Below are 24,942 nucleotides of genomic sequence, written 5' to 3'. Positions count from 1 at the left end.
TGCTATGTAACAAATTACCACACATTTAGGAGATAAAAACACCCCATGTTTATTATTTCACAGTTTTCCTGTGTGAGGACTCAGGCATGTGTTATCTGGGTCCTTTGTTCAGGGTCTAACCAGATTGAAATCAAAGTGTCAGTTGGACCTGTGATTGTACCTGGAGACTTAATTAATTCAGTTGGTTAAGAGTTATCATGGGAGTGACATCCATCAACTTGGTCACATTATGTAACATAGTTAGGAGAATAGCATCCATTACCTTTGCTATATTTTATTGATAAGAAGCTAGTCATAGGTCCCACCCACACAGAAGGGGAAGGGATTATGCAAGTGAGGAGTGGACCATACATCCTAAAATGACTTACTGGGGGTTTCCTTTGGATGTGTCTGCCACAGTGTTTAAAGTTAGCTTTTTTCCTTTTTTAAAAAGGATTTTGAAATAATTGACAATAACTGACCCCTTACGTGTGTGTGTGTGTGTGTGTGTGTGTGTGTGTGTGTGTATAAATGCATGCTTATATGTCTGTGTATAAACTTAGTGTATTACAATCAGATTACATTTGGTACAAATTACAATTAGTTGTTACAGTTTTGTGTGAGTATATGTGTTCTTGCACTCCAGGCTGGAGGATCCAGGATCGCTCAACTTACAGTGTGAGTGATTCTTGAAACCTACCTATTTTTGGAATGAGTCTGGTAACTGGAGCAGAAGCTTTGTTGGAGAGGCCTTGCTTGTAGTTAGGACTTCACAGATGGAACAGAATTCTGAAGATGAAGTGAAATTTGGTAAGTCTCAGAAATAATGGAAGTTTGTTTGCTTGGATTAGATTCTTGAATTTTTGAAAGGCACATGGTCTTGAGGGGTACAAATATACATCTAACAGCAGTAGCAAAATTTTAAGATGAAGATGATGACTGCTAGAAGGGAGGGTCTCTGAGTGATATTATTGGTTTTTAACCTATCACATTTGTAGTCAAGCTGTGAAGCAATCCTATATGATAGGGAGTTGCATTTGCCAGAACCATAAAGCATTAAGATGGCTGTATATGGTCATAGCTCCCAGTTAAAATTTCTACTCTGAAGAAATAAGCAATATGTATTTGGAAAATAGTTGCTTCTCTGTAGATGTGCTTTACACCACAGCCATCTGAAGAACTTTCAAATTCAGTATATTTTGATGTCAGAGCAAATAAAAACCACATCTTTAATTAGTGAAAATGTCTAGTCTTCTCCATTTTTATTTTCTCTTCTACCAATTATTGCAGATGCTTGAACAAGCCTCCTCAGCTGCAAATTGATGGATACAGAGAACCAGCCACATGGAGTGTTCATATGATTGTTGCCATCTGTCTTTAAATATAACATTCTACCATGCGTCTCTAAGTAACAACAAAATCTCCACCTGGAACCACTAATGAAGCTTAAGTCTACATTTCCCAAACATACAGATTATGGAAAGATCAAGAACTAAAGAGAGAACAAGATAACTTATATGAAGAAAATATGAATATTATAAAAGAAGATAGGAAAAGTGAAAGAAAGTAGGGAATTAATTGAACAGCAGGAAGAAGATGGACAATTTCCAAGAACAATATATTCCTCCCACTCTAAAACTGGGGAGTTTAATTTCCTCCATTTCTTTCATAATTACTGGGAGAAACTCTTCAGAGCTAATACATTTTATTTGTTTAGTTAGAAAATACTTATTATACAGGACCTACATAAATGTCAATAGAGTTGTTTTGACTCTTTATTAAAATTTTATATTCTTAGATACTATATGCTATACTACATTTTAAAATAGCCTTCACAAATAGAATTGCTCTACTTTTGTTGCTAAATTTGGAATGAATTAGGAGAGCTTTAGAATGCATTAAAATTAACTTTATGCGTATAAAATCACCTTTTGAATTTTTTTTAATAAAACTGGTCTAACCAAATTTAAGCTGAAGGAGACTTTATGAACTGATTTAAGAAAAGCAATTGCATCCTGGGACATCATAAAATGAGCAGGATTCAAAATAATTAAGCCCCCTCTTACCCGTAGGGTGATTTCTAATTAGAAGTTTCTTCTTGGAGAGTATAGTATTGTGTCATCAAACTTCAGTCCCTTCTTAATATGTCCTGGATATAGACCTTCAATTAAGGAAATTCATGTCCAAATACTCCATTTAAGAGAGTAGATTTGCACTGCCTACTTCTCAAACTAAGTGGGATTTTGGAAACTCCCCAATTCTTTTTCAATTCCCAAAGGAACATTAAAATTTACAAGTTAGATAATACTTTTTAAAGACAGAAAGTGCTTCCTCTATATTGATACTTTATTTTTTTTCAAAAAGCATTAGAGGCCATGAAGGGTGAATCTTTATACTACCTAGCCAGAAATTGGTAGCTATGTAGAGAATAAAGATATTATCTTATTGGAGTCATCTTCATATTTTGAAACACTTTGTGACTAGAGAATAAATGCAGATGCTTAGCTTGACTCAGAAGTCTTAGATGGAATGAGAGCATATGTAAAACTAAGTCTAAGAACAATACACTCCTTGTTGTTGAAAGAAGAAAACCACCCACGTAAAGTCATTAGAGTTTGACATTGAAGATCAGTCCAGAGCTGGAAGATTCTAAGTTGGAAGACTGATGATCTATCAAGACTGGAAGTGAAATGTTCAATGACTAGGTGTCACTGAGAGAAATACTCTTGGCCCTATAAAATACACAGGAAATGATATTTCATGGAAAAGCCCTATACAGTACCCCAAATGAGTCATTAATGGAGTCAGGATAAAATGGAAACTTGTGATGAGCTTCTTTACTAAATTAAACTGACTTTAAAAAATGAATTAACTTCCTAATATTAAAATAGAGTTCATTATTAAGAAACCGGAAAACATCAGAATACTGGTTGAAAGAATAATCTGAGGGGCGCCTGGGTGGCGCAGTCGGTTAAGCGTCCGACTTCAGCCGGGTCACGATCTCGTGGTCTGTGAGTTCGAGCCCCGCATCAGGCTCTGGGCTGATGGCTCAGAGCCTGGAGCCTGTTTCCGATTCTGTGTCTCCCTCTCTCTCTGACCCTCCCCCGTTCATGCTCTGTCTCTCTCTGTCCCAAAAATAAATAAACGTTGAAGAATAATCTGAAATCACAGATTAGAACCAATTAAAAAAAAACTACATGTATCCTCTTATTGGGCATTTTCAAAATTTAGAATATTATTATAGTTTTTATGTTTGCTATGAAAACAGCTAAATCTAGTTTCCTGTTGTTTCCTAGAGTGTTTTAGATGCCACAAAGGTGAGGGGCTGGCCTTCTTCCATTTATAACATTGTGGTTGGGAATATGTTTTTCAGTTCATTGATTCAATAGAGGAGGAGAGATAAGTAACTGAGTAAATAAAGGGATTATTATGTTGCTCGATTGAGACAGCATTATGAAAAGGAAATAATAGATTTGAGGTGAGATTAGTTGTATGGATTTATAAGTAATTTGAACTTTTTGATTCTCAATTAAAAAAATTTAAAATAAGGATAACAACACCTATTTAAACATGTTGTTGGGATGTATATAGAGTTTGCAGAAATCATCACATGAAAACTTATACTGATTTTTTATTATTGAGCTATCTATATATTATTGAGATATCTCTCTCTATATATAGATAGATATATATCTATATCTATATATTATTGGAGGAAATGAAAGGTAATTCTTTCAGATACCTTGAATTATAGACAAAGCCCACAGTTAGATTTTATTCTCTATATAAATAAAGTTGAGCTTGATCATACAAAAGAGATTACATGGTTAAATTTTACAGCAAGGAATAAAGTTTAGAACATTTTGTTTCATAGGCATCCAGTTACTTAGGGCTTTCTGTCAGCTGGCTCACATTGTATCTCCCTGTCTGCTAAGATTGGTTGGGGAAGTTAGTTGAGCTTTTTTTTTTTAGCAGGGAAGTAGAACATGAGGTGAATTCTCAACTTAAAAGAATGACCTTGGGATAAGTTTAATTGAATTATTCTATCTTGGCACATTTTGGGAAGGTATTATAAAAGAGATATAAATAAAGTCTTGAAAGATGGTAGTTCATATTTCGTTGGTCCCAGGGACTGTATAAGAGCAATGGTAACGTAAGGAGGCAGTCTAATACACCTTGTCATCCAATGTAAGATCAAAGATTCGGTTGTGAATTTAGTGGTAACAGGATGAAGAAGGATGTTCAGCCTGATTTAGTTTCCAGCAGTGGGTCTACCTCCTGCTATGGCAAATGTAGTTTTCTTTGTGGTCCAGCCAATATATTAGGGAACTAAATTAGAGTTTGGAATCAAAACCCCAGGTAATAAGTATTTCTCTACCTCTCCTTGGTCTTTATGCATACACATCACTGAGAGGTGTTTTATGGAGGGATATGTGGTTAAAGACAATGTGGATTTGAGATCTTAGGTTCCTTATATCTCTGTCTATATATTTATATGGATACATTGCTTATCTGCAAAATAGGGTTTAGAATGTCTACCTAACTTTTTTTCTTACCTTACATAATTGAGTGAGACTTGTATGTGGAAGAGGTTTTGGAAAAAGTTGATTATTCAATACAAACCTGAGGTGACTAGCAAGAACTTTTGTGAAAATTGTACAGAGGATGAGATAATAAGAAGCCCTCTTTCATTTTTCTCTAGCTCTTTGTTTACCCCTTTTGCTTTATTTTCAAAATAAGAGGAATAGGAAATGAATTTATATTCAATATTTTTCTCTTTTCAGAGCTTGCTTATAAGAGTGATTTCAATGTCACTCTTCAAATGAAGAGTTGAAGGACAACACGTATAATGGTTGAGTTCAGTGTCACTCTTCAAATGAAGAGTTGAGGACAGCATGTATAATGGTCAAGATCAGGGATTCTGGAGCCAGGCTTTTGGGTTTGAACCTTGTCTCCGTCACTTATTCTGACCTTTCATAGGTCGTTGAGCATATCTACTCCACAATTTCCTTTTTGTCAAATGGGGATAATTCTACACAGTTGTTGTGAGGATTAACTGAATTATTTCATGTGTAATACTGAGAATCGTGCCTAACACTTCCTAAATTCTCAGAAATTGCCAGCTATTTTTCTTCTTCTTAATCTTATTACTGCAAAGGTAGCCATTAATTTTTTCCAGGAAATTTATGACAAATCCAGGCTGATCAACTGATTTTTGAACTTGTGGGGAGAATGTAGAAGGATATTTGAAATTAGTTGCTTGACATTTGCGGTACCAGTGCCTTGTTCTCCAGAATTGTGGCATTCTGACTCACAATAAATTAAGACTTTACTCCACGTTATTATTATTATTATTATTAGTAGTAGTAGTATATTTGGTGATGAGTTCAGCTTTGGCGGGAGGTACAAGGATTATGTTAGAATTTGCTCTATATGACAAACTGAAATCAGATTAATCAGAGGATTCTGTCATAGCAAGAGGTTGCAACAGCTTGTGTGGTATTGGATGCTAAACATGACTAAGGAGTATATGACTCCATGATACCTTCCTCCTTCTGGTGCCTGTGTCTATTGTGTAATAAATATGGCTTAATCTCTATAGCTACGAATTGAGGCTACACATTCTTCCTTTCAGCTAGAAACGTGAGAGCTTTAGGTTCCTTATTGATATTGTGTCCTGCAGAAAGAAGTAAAGCTTTAAAATTAAGCAAATCAGTTGCACTTTTGATTGGCAGATTGCACCTTGGGAGAGAAATCTTCCTATACCTATCTTTTTATCTTTACTACTTTCTTTGATAACTTACATGTCTCACAAATTAGACACATAGTTCAAAGATGAAAAATACTCAATAAACAAGAAATTCACATTAATTTGTACAGAGGAGTCACCTGCCTAAGTGGAAAGAAGGAGCCCATGGTTTCCTTGTTCTTGTTTACAATGCAGGAGTCACTGCAGTCACTGCAACACAAAATATATTTTGTGTTGTTGGATTTGATAGGAATTTGATGTCATATTTCTCCCCCATAAGTTTTATCTCTGATGAACAAGCTAGAAGCATTGATTGGGAGCTCCATTTCCAGACATTATTTTGAGATACAAATGTTCATCTGAAGATGACTGCCATTATAGGGGCAGCCTGCATTGAAAGACTGACCTTATTTCCTCTTCTATTAAAAAACAAAACAAAACAAAAAAACCATGTAAACTTTAAACAGAGAATGGCATACACACAGAAATGTGTACAAATTATAAGCATATAGTTCAATGAATTACCATAGTGTGAATCATAACATTGTAAACATCCCCAAGTTTTTCTGTGCCCTCTTCCAGTCTCCCCTCTCTCCTTCCCCAAATGCGACCACCATCCTGACTTCTAACACTTTTAGTTTGCCTGGTTTTGAACTGTATATCAATGGAAACATACAGTATATACTTTTTTGTTTCTGGCTTTCATTTCTCATGATAATATTTGTGAGAGTCATCTGTGGTGGTATGCATGACAGAAGTATGGCAGACTCTGTGATTATTACTCTATGCACATTCTCTAAGACCTACCGCTGTAGTGAAGGAGGCAGAGTCCTACCTGCCTGAACACTTTCTTTGGCATCTGAGGACCTGAAGTCCAGATTACTGTGGATTTAACTCTCCTGCAAATCTCAGTCAGTGACTGACAGGAGCTTGTGTGTAAACAAACTCTCTCACTCCTTGGGTGGAATAACTCTGGGGCATGTATCTTCTACCGATTCTTAGAGTTCTCCAGGAGAAATAAGCTTTACCTACTCACAACAGTAACTGGCTCTTTCTGGCCAATGTACCTTTTATTGGCTACATTCCCTTCCCTGTCTCATTTTTGCACTTCTCTAGTAATGTTTCCTGAATTCAACTTCCAAATAAATGAATTGGGCTTGGATTCTTATCTCAGGGTCTGTTTCTGGAAACTTGATCTAATAACAAGTAATTTGATCAGTTTCATTGCTCTGTGGTATACTATTATATGAATTTATGTCATCATGTCAATAAGCTATTGTTAATAATATTGCTATGAATAGTTCTTACACCTTTTGGTTAAATGTATGATTCGGGAATTTCTGGGTCAGATTTATGTAATATATTCAACTTTGGTAGATGATACTAAAATATTTTTCAACGAGGTTGTAACAATTTATACTATAAAGAGAATTCCAATTGCTTATAGTGCTGGAGAATTTCAGTTGCTTCATATCTTTGTCAATTTGTTATTTTCTTTCCTTTTCATTTCAGCCATTTGGCTAAGTATATAGCAATATTCATTGTGTTTTTATTTATATCACCCTGAAGATAAAGGATGCTGATTACGTTTTCATATGCATATTTGCCATTTGGATATTCTATTTTGAAGTGTCCTTCTTATGGACTGGATGTTTGTTCTTCTCCAGACTATATATTGAAGGCTCAGTCCCCAGTGTGACTATATTTGGACATAGGGCTTTTCTGGATATAAAGTTAAATGAGGTCATAAGAGGGGACCCTGATCTGATAAGATCAGTGTCCTTACAAAAAGAGACAAGAGAGTTCTCTTGCTCTCTTCCCCCTGCCCACATGCACCAAGGAAAGACCATGTGAAGGCACAACAAAAAGGTGGCAATTTGCAAGCCAGGGAGACAGTCTCATCAGGAAGTGCATCAGCTGGCACCTTGATCAAGGACTTCTATCCTCTAGAACTGTGAGAAAATGAGTTTCTTTTGGTCCAGCTACCTGATTTGTGGTGTTCAACTGACTAATACAGATTTTGGTACTGAAAAGTAGGGTGCTACTGGAACAGTGGAAGTGGATTTTGAAGTACACACTAAAAAAAGCAGAGATTGCCTGCTTTTGTGAAGGGATTGTTGGTAGAAATATGAATGTTAAAGGTCGTTCTGGTGAGAGCTCAGGAAGAAAAGAGGAGAGCTGCAGAGGAAACCTCTACCTTTTTTAGAGAATAAATAAATAATCCTGAACAGAAGATTGGTAGAAATATAGATGTTAAAGGTCATTCTGGTGAGAGTTCAGATGGAAATGAAAAACAGGCTTAGAAACTGGAAGAAAGGCGATCCTTGATACAGTGGCAAAGAACTTGACTGATGTGTTCTACTGTTTTGTGGAAGATAGAACTTGTGAACAATGAAACTGGAGATTTATCTGAGGCGATTTGTAAGCAAAATGTTGAAGGTACTGCCTGGGTCCTTCTGACTGCTTATAATAAAAAGCAGGAAAAGAAACATGAATTGAGGAAGGGATTGTTGATCAAAAAGGAACCAAACTTAAAGATTTGAAAAATTCTCTTGAGTCTCTCCGTATTGCAAAAAAAGAGGAAGCTTGTGATGAAAACTGTAAAGGTGTGGACAAACCCATCTGATAAGGACATCATGGGTGTGACTCATGGACTTAATCAGCCATCTCCGCAGGAGCCAGAAATAGAGATGGAATTATACCAGCAGAGATTCTGCCAGTTTGCCAGTTTGGACTAAAGGGGAGAGAGAAAGCGGGATGGAGTGAAGGAAAGCTGTCAGATGTCTTGGATTCTACAGGACCGGACCATAGAACTATCTGGCTGTGAATGTGCCTGCCCCAGGGGAAGGGACGAATGACCAACAGAGGTCATCCGAGCTGCCACTCATCACAGGCCCAGGGAGCTGGCTGTTTCCTTTTTCAGAAAGCCCTACTGACACGGTTCGCACATTGGGCCAAGGTGCCCCACTGAGCCCAAGAGATGCTGCTGTCCCCACAGAGCTGTGGGGGTAATGCTGCCACACTGGTGAGCCCAGAGGGTGGGACATTGAGCCAGAGGGACAATTCTTAAGTCTTAAGATCTAATGGAATTTGCTTTTTTATCTTTTAAAGCTACTTGTTCAATAAATTTATTGTCTTTACCTGAAAAAATCTTCAAAGAAAATTGCAGCTTAGTTTTTTAGCTTTTAGAGGCCCACTCCGGAGCTCGGAGGAAGTTGGTCTTCTGAGCTACTCAGTCTTTCTTCTCGGCAAGAAGCATTTTGAGATGATTCCACTTTCCCTTCTTAACATCTTTCTTAGGCTTCTTTTCATAGACTGGATTCTCTTGTATAGCAGCCTGAGCTTTCTGATACATTTCCTCTCTTACATTTGGAGCTGCACTGTTCTTTATATATTGACAGAATTGTTTCTTGTAAGCATCTTCATCTTCTTCCATGAGGGCAATGCATGTAATCTGCAACGTTCTGACCCATAATGTGCTTCTGATGTAATTCTGCATTGATTTCCTTGTATTTTGAATCATAACCAAGGAGTCATTTTGTTCTGTGAGTCACAAACAAGCCTCTGTCCACAGCTTACCTTCAGGGCCCCATTCTGTTCTAATGGAATTAGCTGGGTTCTGGAATTGTTTGGGACCTGCCACCCCTTTCTTTGTTCTTATCTCTCCCTTTTGGAATGGGCATGTCTATCCCATGCCTGTCTCACCATGGTATTTTGGAAACACATAACTTGTGTGGTTTCACAGGCTCATAGTAGAGAGGAATATTGCCTTAAGAGAAATTATTCAGTGAGTCTCACCTATATCTGATTTAAATGATATTTAGATAAGACCGATCATACTTTAGAGTTGATGCTGAGGGGCACCTGGATGGCTCAGTCAGTTAAGCATCCGACTTCGGCTCAGGTCACGATCTCATGGTCTGTGAGTTCAAGCCCCACGTTGGGCTCTGTGCTGACAGCTCAGAGCCTGGAGCCTGTTTCAGATTCTGTGTCTCCCTCTCTCTCTGACCCTCCCCCATTCATGCTCTGTCTCTCTCTGTCTCAAAAATAAATAAACGTTAAAAAAAAATTTAGAGTTGATGTGGAAAGCAGTTAAGAATTTTGAGGCTGGTGGGAGGGAATGAATGTATTTGCGTGTGAGAATGACACGAATTTTGAAGGGCCAGGGTCAGAATGCTATGGACCAAATTATGCCCTCCCCCAAATCACCTGTTCAAGCTCCAACTCCCATTGTGACTGTATTTGGAGAATGCAGGGCCTTTATGGAAGTAATCAAGGTTAGATGAGGTCATAAAGGACCTTGTTCCAATAGGATCAGTGTTCTTATAAGAAAAGACAAAAAGCGAGCTATGTGAGGTGATGATATGTTAATTAGCTCGAACTGATGCATGTTCTTTTTCCTTCTTTCCCTCTTTCATTCTCATTTTCTCCACCATGAGAGGGCAACTGTCAGCAAGCCAGAAAGAGACCCCTACCAGGAATAGAATTGGCCAACACCTTGATCTTAAACTTCCCAGCCTCTAGAATTGTGAGAAAATAAATTTCTGTTTCTTAGTCCATACAGTCTATAGTGTTTTGTTAATGGCAGCTCTAGTAGACTAATATAATCCTTTTAAATTAAATTTAATTATAGTCTTTAATCATAATTAAATTATAGTCTTGATTTTTTCTTTTGTATTGAGAGATTATACTTTTCATTTGTTTTTATTACTGATTTGTGTATTCTTTATATAGGCTGGGGAACACTTGATTGTGTTTCACATACCTTCTCCCACTCCATGGCTTATCTTTTAACTCTCTTATGGTTAATTTTGATGAAAAAAATAATTTAAATGTAATTTTTGTATCTTTATTCTTTTATTATTGTTTTTCTCATTTTTAAAAAAAATGTAAATTTTAGTTAGTTAACTTACAGTGTGATAATGGTTTCAGGAATAGAATTTGGTGATTCATCACTTACATACAACACCCAGTGCTCACCACAAGTGCCCTCCTTAGTTTTTATGTATCTTTCTATCGTGATTAGTTATTTTGGAGTCTATTTAAGAAGTGTCTTTCTACAGAGCACCAGGGTGGCTCAGTGGGTTAAGCATCTGACTTCGGCTCAGGTCATGAACTTTCAGTTTGTGAGTTCCAGCCCCACATTGGGCTCTGTGCTGACAGCTCAGAGCCTGGAGCCTGCTTCGGATTCTGTGTCTCCCTCTCTCTCTGTTCCTCCCCACTTGTACTCTGTCTCTCTCTCAAAAATAAATAAAGAATAAAAATATTTTTAAAAAATAAAGAAAAGAAGTGTCTTTCTACTCTCAAGTCACCATGATAGTTTCTTATGTTGTGGTCTGTGTGCTAACATGGTGACCACTAGTCACGTGTGGTTATTAAGCATTTGAAATGTGGCTATCTGAACTGAGTTGTACTGTGAGTATAAAATACACATTTCAAAGACTTGGTATGAAAAATTAATTTATTAATACTAATATTATATATTGATTACATAAAAATTCTATTTTGAGTACATTATGTATACAAAATATTATACATATGCTATATATATTGAGTGCATTAGGTATATATAATATATGTATATATAATTATTAACACCTATTATAGCTGTCTTTGGTGTGGTGGAATTCATTGTCCATGAACGTTTCTATTCAAATCTTTGGTCATTAGCATTTAATGCTGTAGTTTGGAAATCTGAGGTCAGTTTGACTTTTGTTCTGTCATGTTTTTCCTGGATGCAAAGATTTTCCTTGATCTTGGAATTAAAATTGTTCTCAAATGTGTTTGTTTTCATTAATTTTCCTTGGTAATTACTTACATGCATTACTTGAAATTCAAGTATCTCCTCTGTTATAATTTCTATTTTTTCTGTCATACCTCTCCTTTTGTAATTAATATTATGAATTTATCTTTTTTTATTCTGTTTTTTGTCTTTTTACTTTTTGCATATTTTAATATTGCATACTTCTCTTTTGACCTCCGAGTGAATCATTCTGGCTTCTTCTGTCAGTAATTTCATTTTCTACTGCATCCAAGATGTTCTTTGACTTAATTTAGTTTTTGTTTTTAATTTTAGCTTTTTTATTTTGGTCTTTTCATTTTGAAATAATTTTAGATTATAGAAGTGTTGCAAAGATAGTAACAGAGAGTTCCTGTACAGCCTTCACTGAGTTTCCACTGATGTTAACAGCTTACATAGCCATAGTACATTTATAAACATTAAGAAGTTAACATTGGGAAAATACTATTAACTAGGTATAGACATAATTTTAATTTCTCCAGTTTTTAAACTAATATTCTTTTTCTGTTCCAAGGTTCAATTCATGATACTGCATTACATTTAGTTGTTATGCCTCTCTAGGCACCTCAAATCTGTGACAGTTCGGTGGTTTTTACTTGTCTTTTGTGACCTTGACAATTTTGAAGAGTACCTTGTAGACCCGCATCTTGCAGAATGTCCTTCGATTGGGATTTTTCTGATGTTTTCTTGTTTTACGTGTCGCCGGGGTTTTGTTTTAATCAGGTGTGGTAAGATATGCAGACATGGAAATGACTGCTATGAAGGAAGAGGTTTATTATTAGATTCCTGGAAATAGAATGTGTGGCATGCCAGGGAGTGCTGGCTACACGATGCAGGAAGCACCAGTTGGTCAGGAAGCAGGGGAAGCAAGTCTAAGAGGTGGGGTGGGAAGAAACATGGGCAAGAGAAATTATTGTGGTTTCTGTGGAAAGGAACAGGATGCAGGAGAAGCAGGCTCAGGATGGGCTCTTTTGAATAATTTCAGTGGACTCTGGGACATAGGGCCTGTCTCCAGTTATCTGGTACCTGGCCCTGGGATGACTGGGCAAGTGGACAGTGGTCTAGGGTATGAGAGCCTGATAGAGGAGGTGGTGGGGATATGAGCTCTGGGTTGGTTGGTTTTCATATGAAAGGTACACTAGAAGGGGAGTCCTTTATTTATCTCTAGGAATTGACCAGCCCTGGAAGGGGGACCCTCTAGGGTTAGTAAAACCTTTAAATATCAAAACATCAAAAAAAGGAAATAAAAAGACATGATTAATACATTTCTTATGATTGGACCGAGGTGGTCTCGATTTAGATGTAGAATTAGCAACCATGCTTTTCATCAAAAAATCTTTCCTGATTTCAGAATACTCTGTTTTCATTATTTACTAGTCTGAGTGTCTCCCATATCTTTTTGAGGAGTTGGAGCTTTTTAAAAAACATTTTTTTAATGTTTATTTATTCTTGAGAGAGAGAGAGAGAGAGAGAGAGAGAGAGCGCGTGAGCACACCAGCAGGGGAGGGGCAGAGAGAGAGGGAGACACAGAATCTGAAACAGGCTGCCTGCCATTAGCACAGAGCCTGTTGTGGGGCTCAAACTCAGGACCTGTGAGATCATGACCTGAGCCAAAGTTGGCCACTTAACTGACTGAGCCACCCAGGTGCCCCGATAAGTTGGAGCTTTTAATGATTGTCTCTTATTCTTGTTGCAACTTCATTTTGTAAGAGAAGTTTACTTCCATTTTTCCACTTTTGTTGAAACAATGTGTTTTTCCAATGATTGGTGTCTTCCTTTCACTACTCGGTGATCCATACACAAAATTGTTTGTATTGAAAACAAGATGGCTTCTATAGCAAGTTGTGTGGGTCTTTATCCAAATCTTTCCTTCACATGTAGAGGGAAATGGAGATGTTTATATTTGATGCATTGTTGATGTTGTTGTTGTTTAAGCTATAAAAGTGCAGCAGCACATTGGCCAAGGCCTGCAAGTGAATTTACCTGCAATGGTTTGCATTTCTTCCCTCTAAGTTTTCCACAATCTGATTTTTTTTTTCCAGAACTATATTGCTGGTAAATTTACCATGTTATTTAAAAGAAAGTGTGAATCAAATTTAAAGCTCGTGGAATTATTAAAATTATCATATTATGTGTTGTTAGGTCTCGTTCCCTAGATGTAGTCTGAGATGGCAAGTGATTTATTGAGGGAAGGCTGGGGCATGAATTGCATTGCAAAGGTTGTCCTGCATTGGGGAAAGGAGACTAGAAGTTTGCACCCCTGCATCAGTCACTGTTTGTGGATTTCCCATGGGGGCAGGAAGTGGGGAGGCAGGGTGTAACTCTTGGGGTGAGTCTGCTTCCATGTGTTGAGGACCAGTTTCCAGAGAAGGCAACAGCTGGAAACCATGACCAGACAGCACTCACAGCGGCTGAAGAATGGGCAAAGGGCGCCGGGCGGGCACCAGTAGTGCTTTCTGCGTGTGCAATAGCTCCAAGGGTCAACCAAAAAGATATAGTTTCCCTTTATGTTTCTGGTCACTGGATGTTAAATAAAGCAGCCTTTTCAATTATGAGTAAGTGAGCATTAAGGTTACAAAGGACTGTTAAGGTTGTAAGATCTCTGACAAAACAAAAATCCTCAATGGCTGTGTTTCCCATGACATGAGTTCATTTTAAGTTTAGCAGAAAATAAGAGTTTATCAGAAATATACCTTCGTCCCAGAGGTAGTATAGTATGCTAATTATACACCAGAGTGACTTTTATATTCAAATCCCCAATAACCTGAGCTGCAATGGAGGTTGTCAATCTAGAAACAGAAGCCAATTTAAAAAGCATTAATAGGAAAAACAACAGCTGTTATAAATAGTGCTTCCACTGCCATCTAAGTATATAGTATCAGCTGCACCTGAAACTGAAAAGAAGTGGGAATGTAGAAAAATCTAGTAACATATCCATTCAAAATTCAAATAGAGATCTCAATTCGATACATGAATTCAATAAGGCAATCGATTAGTGCTCAGTGATGAACACTGATCTGGGTTCAGTGGAGGATCAACAGAAAGAAAGCCCTCAGTGGGTCTTGTGGACTTCTACCATTATTAGAAAATCAGGATAACAAATTACCTTTTTGTTTTAGAAAACTTTTTGGTTTTCTAATAACATGTCCTGACTCCTAACATGTACAATAAGTATCCACTAATCTTATAGTTAATCTATGGTTAACTTCCATAATTCAAAATATAATTGTGATAAAATGTGTTCAGAGGAGAGAAAAATTACTGCCGTGAAACACAGAAATTCTGTTCTTAAGGAGAGATAGGAAGTTGTGCTTTAAAAGTCTAATGACCTAGAGACCTTTCTTAAAATAAAGATTTGATTAAACATACTTATTTATATTTTTTAAATTAGGAATCCTAAACTTTTCATAGACTGTGGTAGAGTAGAATTACAGTTGTGGTGGTCATGAAAATTTGCTGCTCAGGTCTTCGGCTATAGGGAGCAGAATTGACTGATAGCTTCATCTGCTGTCCCAATGGATCCAACACTGCCTTTGTGCTGAGGCCATACTTCTTGTGAGCTGCTCTCAGCCGATGACTGAGTATGGGGAAGGTACTACAGCAAAATCATTCTGAAGAGACACTGGGTTCCTCGTATATGTTTTTGGATCAAGAACTCCCCATCTGCTGGACTCCATCTTTCTTCAAACTGTTGCTATCAATGACTCCTCCCACCCTGTCCTTCTTCCCTACCTTTTTTCACAGGAGTCATGGTCTGACGTCTCCTTCCCCACAAAAATCTCTTGCATGTATATATTTCATATTGATATATGGTTTTCAGTGAACCTAACATAACACAAGTGGTTATGAATGCAGTTTAAGAAAACAGATGGTGGGGAGGGGGCACCTGGGTGGCTCTGTTGCTTGAGCTTTCGACTCTTGATTTTGGTTCAGGTCATGATCCTGGGGTCGTGGGATCGAGCCCCGCATCAGTCTCCATGCTGAGCATGGAGCCTGCTTTTAGATTCTTTCCCTCTGCCCCTCTTCCCGGCTCCTCTCCCTTGCTGGCTTTCTCCCTCTCTCCAAAAATAAAAAATAAAATAAATTTAATTAAGTAAAAAATAAAAATAAGAAACAGGTGGTAGGATGAAGATGTGGGACTAAGTCACTAAGCACGTAGTGAGCAAAGAAGATGCCACCTGCTAAATGTCTTACCTGGTAAGACATCCCACTACAGGGCAGTGCTCTCATAAAAACGTGAGGATTCAGACATTTGAAAGAAATGTGGGGGATGTTTACAATGATGGCAGCACTGGATTACCATCCTGCCAAGGGGTAACGAGAAACTGAGAGCTGGTAAGAGTGAAGTGTGAGAACCAGGGGATCTCCTTGGTAGCTTACAAAAGAGTTACATTTTCTGAGTAGATCAAAGACAGATGTATAACAAAAATGCAGATTTGATAGTCACAGAGCTGCAGAGACTTTTGAAGGCTCATCATCTAAGACAGGTCTGTTACGCTAAGTTCAGTGTTCTGCATTGGGACTCTGGCCTCTGAAGCATTTGATATTTGGGTTGATACTCTGAAAGAGGTTTGCTCTGCAAATTCTCTAGAATCCTCATAGCTTGAAAAATAGTCCACCCTTTGCTAGAAGACTCTGTAGAGGCCAAATGTAAGGTGATAAGTGTCCCCCTCAGGAACTGTTCCTAGTTACTTTCCTGGCTTCCAGACTAGTTAAAGTTAAATCCCAGCAAATCCCAGCTGGTGGGCCTGATAAGGGAGAAACTATATACTGGAGGCATTATAAGACTTAGCTATAATGTACTGGCAGGAGCCAGAGTATTATGCCTGGGATTGGATTTCCAGGGTGATTTGTCAAGGAGCTGGAATATAAAATAGAACCAGCAGGAATTCATTTATTTGGTGGTACTTGCTCTGGACCAGGCATTTAAATCTCTTGCCCAGACTGCAGGGGATGAGACAAACTCACTGATAAGGTGGCTCTTAGAGGCTTGGAAGAATTGAGGGTCAATGCTAAGCCCCCCGTATGACATGATTCTAAAAGGCACCTCATGGCAATCATCTACATTAGACTCTTCTGTCCTGGAATGGCCAGCAGTTTGCCTTTAGAGTGGTAGATATATATAATCTGGATATAAATTTGCCTTTCTTGCCTGGAGAGCCTCAGCCAGCACTACTATCTTAGAGCTATGGAATGATCTATAGGCATTGAATCCCACACACAACACTTTACAGTTCAGGGGAGGAGTAAGTCCATGGGGTACATCGTTTGTGTCATATATTCTGTCATATGCAGAAGCAGCTAGAACACCCTTCCAAAGGCACAGTTTCAGAGGTAACACTCTGAAAGAATGGGATACCATCTTTCAAGATACATTTGTCAAACCAGAGACCTCCATATGGTGCTGTGTCCCTCGTAAGAATACATGGGTCCTGGAATCAAGGCCACCATTTCTAATGGCCCATTGGGGACTTTGTGTTTTGTGTCCCTGTAACTCCAGGGTTCATTGAAGATCTTAGTTCCCAAAGCAGGCTTACTCTTGTAGGGGACACAGCAAGCGTCTCCTTGAACTACAAGCTTCATCTGCTATCAGGGCACTTTGAACTCTTTCTGCCCAGAGACCAGAGGCAAGGGATTGCCATCATGACAGGGGTTAATAACATTGGTCAGTGGGAGGATATAGGGCACTTTTCTACAATGGGACAGCAGGTATATGTGTGGCACTCAGGTGATCCTGGGGCACCTGTTGGTATTCCCTTAACCCACTGGAACCATGAATGAACATGTTACAACAGTGTAACCTGAAAAAAGCATGAGTGATAAGGGCTCACACCCCTCAGGAAGGAGTTTCTGGGTCACACTACCAGGAGAGACACCCATACCTCCTAAGACAATAGGTTAAGGTGCAGGGAGTGAAACATGGAGGAGGACAAGGATGACTGCCATTTGTGGCCCTATGCCAAACTTCATGCTGAAGTTCTAGTTTATCCCACTAAACTTCCTCAGAGGTAGAGATCCACAGGAGCCTTCATGGAGAAGAGATCTGTAAGATACAAAAGTGGACTGAAAAAGTGGTAGCTATAGAACATACTGCTGAGCTCTCCTCCAGGGAGCATAGCGGACTGCTGCCTCTGCTGCTGCCTGGGGAGTCTACACTGTGTTTGCATGGAGACCATGATTCCTGATGGCTGCTCCTACTTAGTGACTGAGCATGGCAGGGCTTCCATGGCAGGATCATTCTAGTGAGGTATGGGACAACTCATATGGGTGACATAGAACATACTAAAAATATTTTCTATATAAATACACACACACATACTTATGTACATCTGGGTATAAAGGGAACATCTTAGTTTCTTATTATTTCTTTAATAAGAGGTTTTAAATTAGTTTAGTGATTGTGGTGATCATTTTGCAATATGTCAAGATACTGATTCATTAGGTTTCGTCATTATGTTATCATTATGAATCAAACTACCTGAAAATAAAGTAGTATTATATGCCAATTATATCTCAATAAAAGAAAGAAGCCTCAGGAGTATCACAATTAAAAATGAGCAGAATATGGGGTGCCTTGGTGGCTCAGTTGGGTGAGCATCTGACTCTTAATTTCAGCTCAGGTCATGATCTTGCACTCAGTGAGTTCAGGCCCCACATCCCTGTGCTGGTAGTGTAGAGCCTGCTTGGGATTCTCTCTCTCCCTCTCTCTCTCTCTGTCCCTCCCCTGCTCTCTGTCTCTCAAAGTAAATAAACTTTGAAAAAAATTAGCAGACTAGATATCAAATAAATACAGTCATGGAATCAAAAATAAAAATGAGCAGAAGACATGAAAACAGACACAGATAGCTAATAAATATATGAAATCTGTTCTTCTTCCATAATTAAAGGAATTTTAAAGGGATCTCTTGTGATTAAAGGAATCATAAAAACAATGAGATATTTTTTCATCTTTTAGATTTTCAAAAATTGGTTGAATTGACCCAGTGCTTTGAGGATATTGGGATGACGGTAAGCTCATATACCATTTTGGGGGACTAAATTGTTAATTATTAATTGTTTAAAGTTTGGGGGAGGGCAATTTCTATTATTTATATAAAATTTAAATGACATTTCCTTTGACCCAATAACCCTACTTCTAGGAAGTATTCGTAGTGGCATACATACAGGCCCATTGAACTCTGCAGCACTGTTTGTAACAATAAGAACTTTATGGAGGCTAATATTCATTGAGTACTTACTTTGTGTTAAACACTGTTTTAAGAATTTTACATGTATTAACTTATTGAATCTCCATAGCAGTCCTATGAGGTAGGTAATTTGTTATTCCATTTTGGAGATGAGGAAACTAAGGCATAGGGAAATTAAGTCACTTCTGCTTAGTCTGTTTAGTAGAGGAAATGAAATTGAACCCAGACAGTCTAGCTTCAGTGTCTATGCTCTTAACTACTATCCACATTATTTCTTGAAAAATGGTAGCACAGATTCACAATTGCTTACCCACACTTTTGCTATTCAGCTCTGATAGCTGAAAGCTCTAATTATAGTATACTTGATGGAAAAGCTGACCTGACTGAATTCAAACGGCAGCAAAGCCTGAAATGAAGTTACATGAGCTATTTATAGCTATTATCTATCCCATTAAGTGACATATTAATTAATGTTTCACTGAAAAATATTACATTAATGTGTTTGATTGTAGGGTAATGTCCCATACCCTGCCAGGGATGTTTCATAATATATGGTATATACTGTGTATATGGATGGGCTAAATAGATGCTTAGGAGATGAAAATTAGTAACAGTAGAAAATTGGGGTAGGGTGAAGGAAAGGCAGGCTTGAAGAGAGACTCATGGATTAATAACTTGCAAACCTATATGGATCACTGAGCCATTCACTGAAACAGAGAACATTACAGTGGGATGGGTCTGGAGGAAGCATAAATTCAGCTTGATGTGCCTTTGAGACATCAGCAGGGACATCAGGTAGGCAGTTGTGTATATTGATACAGAAGTCAAGGACAGCTCTCTGATGGAGATGGAAATTTGTGTTTCAGGAGTTGGGTGTGTGAAATGCTGCTGACATATCAAGTAAGACAGGACTCAGGTTAGCCATTTGTAGATTACTGATAACTTTAGTACAAGCTGTTTCCATGGAATGTTATTAGTGGAATCCTGGACTGAAGAGGGAGTGGCAGTGTGAGATAAAATGGAGATAAAAATATGGAGATAAAAATACAGGTAACACTGTCAAGAAGTTTGGCTCTTAAGGGTGGAGAGTAAGAAAAGGTCTAATTGGAGGAGACTGTGAGGCAGGAGGGAAGATTAGTGAAACACAAGCTGGAAATGGCATAATCAGTAAGCATGTTTTCTGAATAAATGAGGTGGGGTAGGAGCCAGCAGGTGGGCAGAGGGATAGGCCTTAGACAGGAGGAACATGTACAAATCCTGTGTACACATAGAATGTTTAAAATCCAGAAGAGGAAGAGATCCCATCAGGTAGCTTGGAGTTAGTGCCTCATCTTATGGGCGCAGGTGTGGGCATGGGATACACATGTAGGTTTCATGAGCAGAGAAGAGATTTATCAGTTGTGGCAGATCATTAAAGAGACCAGTAGAACACTGCCTTGCAGTTTTAATTAAGATCTGTTGAGGTGAGAGTTAATCACTTATTTTGGTACCAAATTGTAGCATTGTCTCCAAAAAGGCTTTCTCCTAATAAAGCTGTGAGGGTACAGATGTAGAAGCATCCCCTACAGAGAGGGTTATGCCCCGTCAGCAGACTTCTCTCTGTTTAAAGAAGATTGTTTGCTGGCCCCCAAAAGCATAATTGCCCATTTATAAATAATTATTGTATCCAGAGTACTAAAATGAAAGTTATAGTGTGGCTATTAAATCAAGTTTGGGCCCTGAGTTAAGTGGTTTTGATTGGAATTTCAGCTCTGCATTTACTTAGCTGGATATCCTTGGGCAAATTAATTTACTTTCTGCATCCTGACTGCCTCATCTCTTAAAACTGGTTAATTAATGGAGAACAGAATAGTCCTTGCACATAAGAAGTACTCAAAAGATATGAGACCCTGTCCAGTACCTAATAGATAGTAACTGAAGGAGTCAATAAACCAGGCAGTCTGGCTTCAGAGTCTAGATTCTTAAATAGTATGCAAGACTTCTCAAGGAGGTCACATGTTAGCTGCCATTTTTTAAATTTATAAATATCATCTAAAGAAATATGGCCTTTCAAAGTATGCTCTTATATTTTCAGTTTGTTCACCAAAAGTCAATGAAGAATAAGTGGTTCATAAAATATGCCCTGCAAGACTGTTTTGGGTGATTTAGTGGTTACGTGTAGATCTCTCTCAGTGTGTTGACACAGAGAGAGCGAGATAAAGAGAAAGAGAGAGACAAAGTGGCAGACAGAGACAGAGAGACAGGAGACAGAAAGCTCTCTGGTTTCTGTGTCTTTTCTTATAAGGGCACTAATCCTATTCATGAGAGCTCTACCTTCATGACCTAATTACCTCCCAAAGGTCCCACCTCTCAATACCATCACATTGGGGGTTAGGATTTCAACATATGAATTTAGGGGGAACTAAAACATGTAGTCCCTAACATTCCTGGATACTATTTGTGACTTTAAAATATTTGTTAAATGAATCAACTCATTTAATGAGAAATAGAAAGTGTCAAGAATAGTCCTATATCGGGGTGAACTCTATTCTTTATTTCATGTGGCTTTCAGCATCAGGTTGATTGAGTGGTTTCTTGGCATAGATTTTTTTCTATATGGGTATTATTTTAGCTCTTTCTGTTCCTCTGCTTCACTATTTTGGCCCCAAAAGTGCTTCCTGCCATTTCTTCTCTGCATCTCAGTTCTCAGTATTTATGCATATTTCTAGTTAATCCTCGGATCTTTGAAACCTGATTTATGGAGATCTGTGTTTCCCTGTGAGATAACAGCCTACTTTTCTTTCTTTTATTTTCTTCCTTTTTTTTTTTGAATGTTTATTTATTGATCTTGAGAGAGAGAGAAAGAGAGAGAGAGAACAGAGGAGGGGCAGAGAGAGAGGGAAAGAGAGAATCCCAAGCAGACTCTGCACTGTCAGTGCAGAGCCCAATATGGGGCTTGATCTCACAAACTGCAAGATCATGACATGAGTCGAAATCAAGAGTCAGATACTTAACTGGCTGAGCCACCCAGGTGCCCCCAAATGGTGATACTGAATGATACAACCGTGGCTTCTTAGAATACTTGAAATGAGTCACTCTATTCTGCTTACAAGAGTCTTCTGTGGGCATCTAGTAAACACTTTGGGTATTCCATGTTGTGTGTTTTAATCATTTTGGAGCAAAATACTTTATTAGTTTGATTTACTTATAAAAGCATAATGTCATTTTACCATATAGACAATATGATCTTTAGCAATAATTATAAAGATTCTGATTATTTCTTAATTTGTTACATTAATACAATTTTCAAATTGAAGTATTTAAATTTATTTTTTGAAAATGGTGATACATTTATCTCTTGAGAGAAAGTCAGTATTTGACTTTGGATAAACAGCATAAATTATGTTTTCCTCATCCTTCTTTTATTCCATAGTTCATAACCCATGTTTATATATATATATCCATAAATGTGTTTCTTTAGGATGTGATACTTCATTTTGTTGTGTATCAGAAATGATCATTTAAAATATATCTTTCATGCCACAGGAATAGTATTATTCATTTGATATCAATGATTTGAAACAAATAAAGATGCATTCAATTTAAAATCGTTTGGCTTTTAAAGTTTGCTACTTTGTGTTTAATTTCAATCATGGCTTTCTCCACTCACCCTCCACCTTCTTCCAAAAAAGACTAGGATTAGAACCACAGATTGCATTAAAAGCTATTGAGGAAGAGTGTTTCATCTTTACGTTTGGTGCCATGCCCAGTATGTGGCAAGACTCTACAGATCATGAAAATCAACATTATTATTAATGTCTTAACACCAATAATTTGAAGAACGAACAACCCTTAATTTAAAAATAAAAGTGAATCAGCACTAACGATGTTGCTGCCACCAGGATTCTTATACATCAGAATACTTTTAACATAATACTTTAAAACTATAAGTTAGGGGACTTGTCTTCACAAGAAATGTAAAAGAAAGATAAAAAGGAAAGAACATTTATGAAGTTATTATAGGGTAAACATGAGTAAAGTTTGAATATTTCTCCATTTCAAGAATTGCTATGACTATAATAAAAAGGCCTTTCTTTCATACCTATATTTACTATTGTGGGCAAAATGGAAGCTGTTTTATAGTCACTATATTAATCACCATAGAAGTAATTTATTCAGTTTCCATTGCATGTAGTGCTCTCGAAGGTATATATGGAGAAGTGTGTGGGTTTTGATTATATTAGGAAAAACTTGATTTGATTTTTATATTGATTATTGATCAATCAATATTTTATAATATTTTATAAATATAATTTTTAATATAATATAATTTTTATAATTTTATAATATAATATAATTATAGGAAAAAATATATGAATATTCATTCTACCAGGGAAGATTATACTTTTTCTAATACAATGTTATAACCGTCCATTATTTAGTGTAAAATACTGCATTAAATAGATATCTACTGACTTTGGAAAACTTTATCTCAAGAATGAAGAATGAATCTAAATAGTGGAATAATACACTTCACTAAATCCTCTTTCCAATTTCCACAACTTTGACTGACACCATTAATTACCTCCTCATTCTGGGAGCCTGAAGGCCTCATGATTTTTACTACAATAACCTTCACATTTCTCTTTTTATGTCATTTCAGGTTGTGCCTCTTTCTCTTGTGCTTTAAATGTGGCTCCCTCCTAGGGATACTTTTTAGTGTTTATTTTTTTCTGCACATTTCTTCTCAATAATTGTATGGTGTGAATTCCATAGCTTTAAGCTGTACTAAATCACACACAAAAATCGTTTTATAGATTCTTGAATTTATTCTTTTATCAAAAATTATAAAGAATTTCTATGTATCTGTCATAGGTGATGGGGAAGTAAAGATAAAAGGTACAGTCTCTGCTCATTATTATCTCAGAGTCTCGAGAGAAAGACAGACATGGAAACAAACATTCCCCTCCGGTGTTTCAGTGTTTCATAAGGACTACATTAGAAATACAAAAAAAGTGCCATAGTGGAACAGAGAGAGTCACCTTACAAAAAAGGGAACTTGAATTGGGAATGCACCAGCAACCAGCTTCCAATCCAGGCAAGTATTCCAACAACCTGCTGGCTACTTGTACTCAGGAATTCCAAAGAAATATTTTCCTCAGTCTTCTTTTTTTTTTTTAATTTTTTTAATGTTTATTTATTTTTGAGACAGAGAGAGACAGAGCATGAGCAGGGGAGGGGCAGAGAGAGAGGGAGGCACAGAAGCTGAAACAGGCTCCAGGCTCTGAGCTGTCAGCACAGAGCCTGACTCGGGGCTCGAACTCACGAACTGTGAGATCATGACCTGAGCCAAAGTCGGACGCTTAACCGACTGAGCCACCCATGCGCCCCTCTGCTCAGTCTTCTTAATGTGCTGGTCTGAACCAAGAATCATGAAAGAAAGATAATCAAGTTCAAAAAACGACTTGGGGTACCTAGCTGTCTCAGTCAGTACAGCATGTGATGCTTGATCTCAGGTTCATGAATTCAAGCCCCACATTGAGTATGGAATCTACTTAACTAAAAAAAAAAAATTAATGACTTGAAGAAGATATTAGTCCTGAAAATCTTCTAATTCAGCACCTGCTCTTCTCACAATTGGGAGAAGCTTGGCAAACTCAGAAAACATGTGATAAGGAAAATCCCATTATGAATGTGTTTGTTACGGTGTGTGTGTGAGTGTGTGCATGTGCACACGCGGTAGGTGGGGAGAATTGGTGTTTCAACAAGTGTGGACAGATGGTGAGCTTGCCTTGTACTTAAATAGGAAATTTGGATATTGGGATGAGTTGTGAGCTTCCAAGTGAGAAGGAAAATTGAAGCAAAAAAATCTGGGCTGCTAAATGCTCTAGGGGATTCCCTATAAGCTTAAGAAATTTCTCCCTAAGGACATTTCTCTTTGATTTCTCCCCATTTTCTGTGTTTCTGTTTTGCCTTTTCACTCTTTACTTAATCTTTTCCTTAATTTTCATAGTGTCTTGATTGTATTAAATTTGGTTTATTTCATTTAAAAATATTATTTTGACAGCTCTTAATATATTTTGCATTTCCCCCCCAAAATTAGTGGTTATTATTCATCTTAATCGGTGATATTTAATTAGTTCTTTTCAGATATATTTCTTATGTTATTTCTAAATGCATATTTCATAATTTCTTATTCTACCTTATGAATGGTATTCCTTGATTTACTGCTTGTTAATGCTAGGGCA

At 37.5% G+C, this 24,942-nt stretch overlaps 2 long non-coding RNA genes across 8 annotated transcripts in view; one reads left to right on the top strand and one right to left on the bottom strand.

The window, feature by feature from the left end:
- Window positions 1-2,920, top strand: part of LOC113600605 (uncharacterized) — a 34,701-nt gene extending 31,781 nt beyond the window's left edge. The window contains exons 2-3 of the long non-coding RNA XR_008292615.1: window positions 626-789; window positions 1,270-2,920. This is a non-coding gene — a long non-coding RNA (uncharacterized LOC113600605). The remainder of the gene's footprint in view (window positions 1-625; window positions 790-1,269) is intronic.
- The window catches only part of LOC106973374 (uncharacterized), a 34,660-nt gene extending 24,796 nt beyond the window's left edge, over window positions 1-9,864 (bottom strand). The window contains exons 1-3 of one of the 7 annotated variants that reach the window (XR_008292614.1): window positions 8,870-9,864; window positions 2,046-2,140; window positions 680-768 (exon numbers count right to left, since the gene is read on the bottom strand). This is a non-coding gene — a long non-coding RNA (uncharacterized LOC106973374). The remainder of the gene's footprint in view (window positions 1-679; window positions 769-2,045; window positions 2,141-8,869) is intronic. The other 6 variants (XR_003421679.2, XR_008292611.1, XR_008292610.1 and 3 more) reach the window with 6 other exon arrangements.
- Window positions 9,865-24,942: the final 15,078 nt, after the last annotated feature.

The sequence above is a fragment of the Acinonyx jubatus genome, chromosome F2 (assembly GCF_027475565.1).
Source record: "Acinonyx jubatus isolate Ajub_Pintada_27869175 chromosome F2, VMU_Ajub_asm_v1.0, whole genome shotgun sequence".
Classification (NCBI taxonomy): domain Eukaryota; kingdom Metazoa; phylum Chordata; class Mammalia; order Carnivora; family Felidae; genus Acinonyx; species Acinonyx jubatus.
Note: the sequence above shows the minus strand (reverse complement) of the source record. Positions and strands in the feature narration are given on the sequence as shown.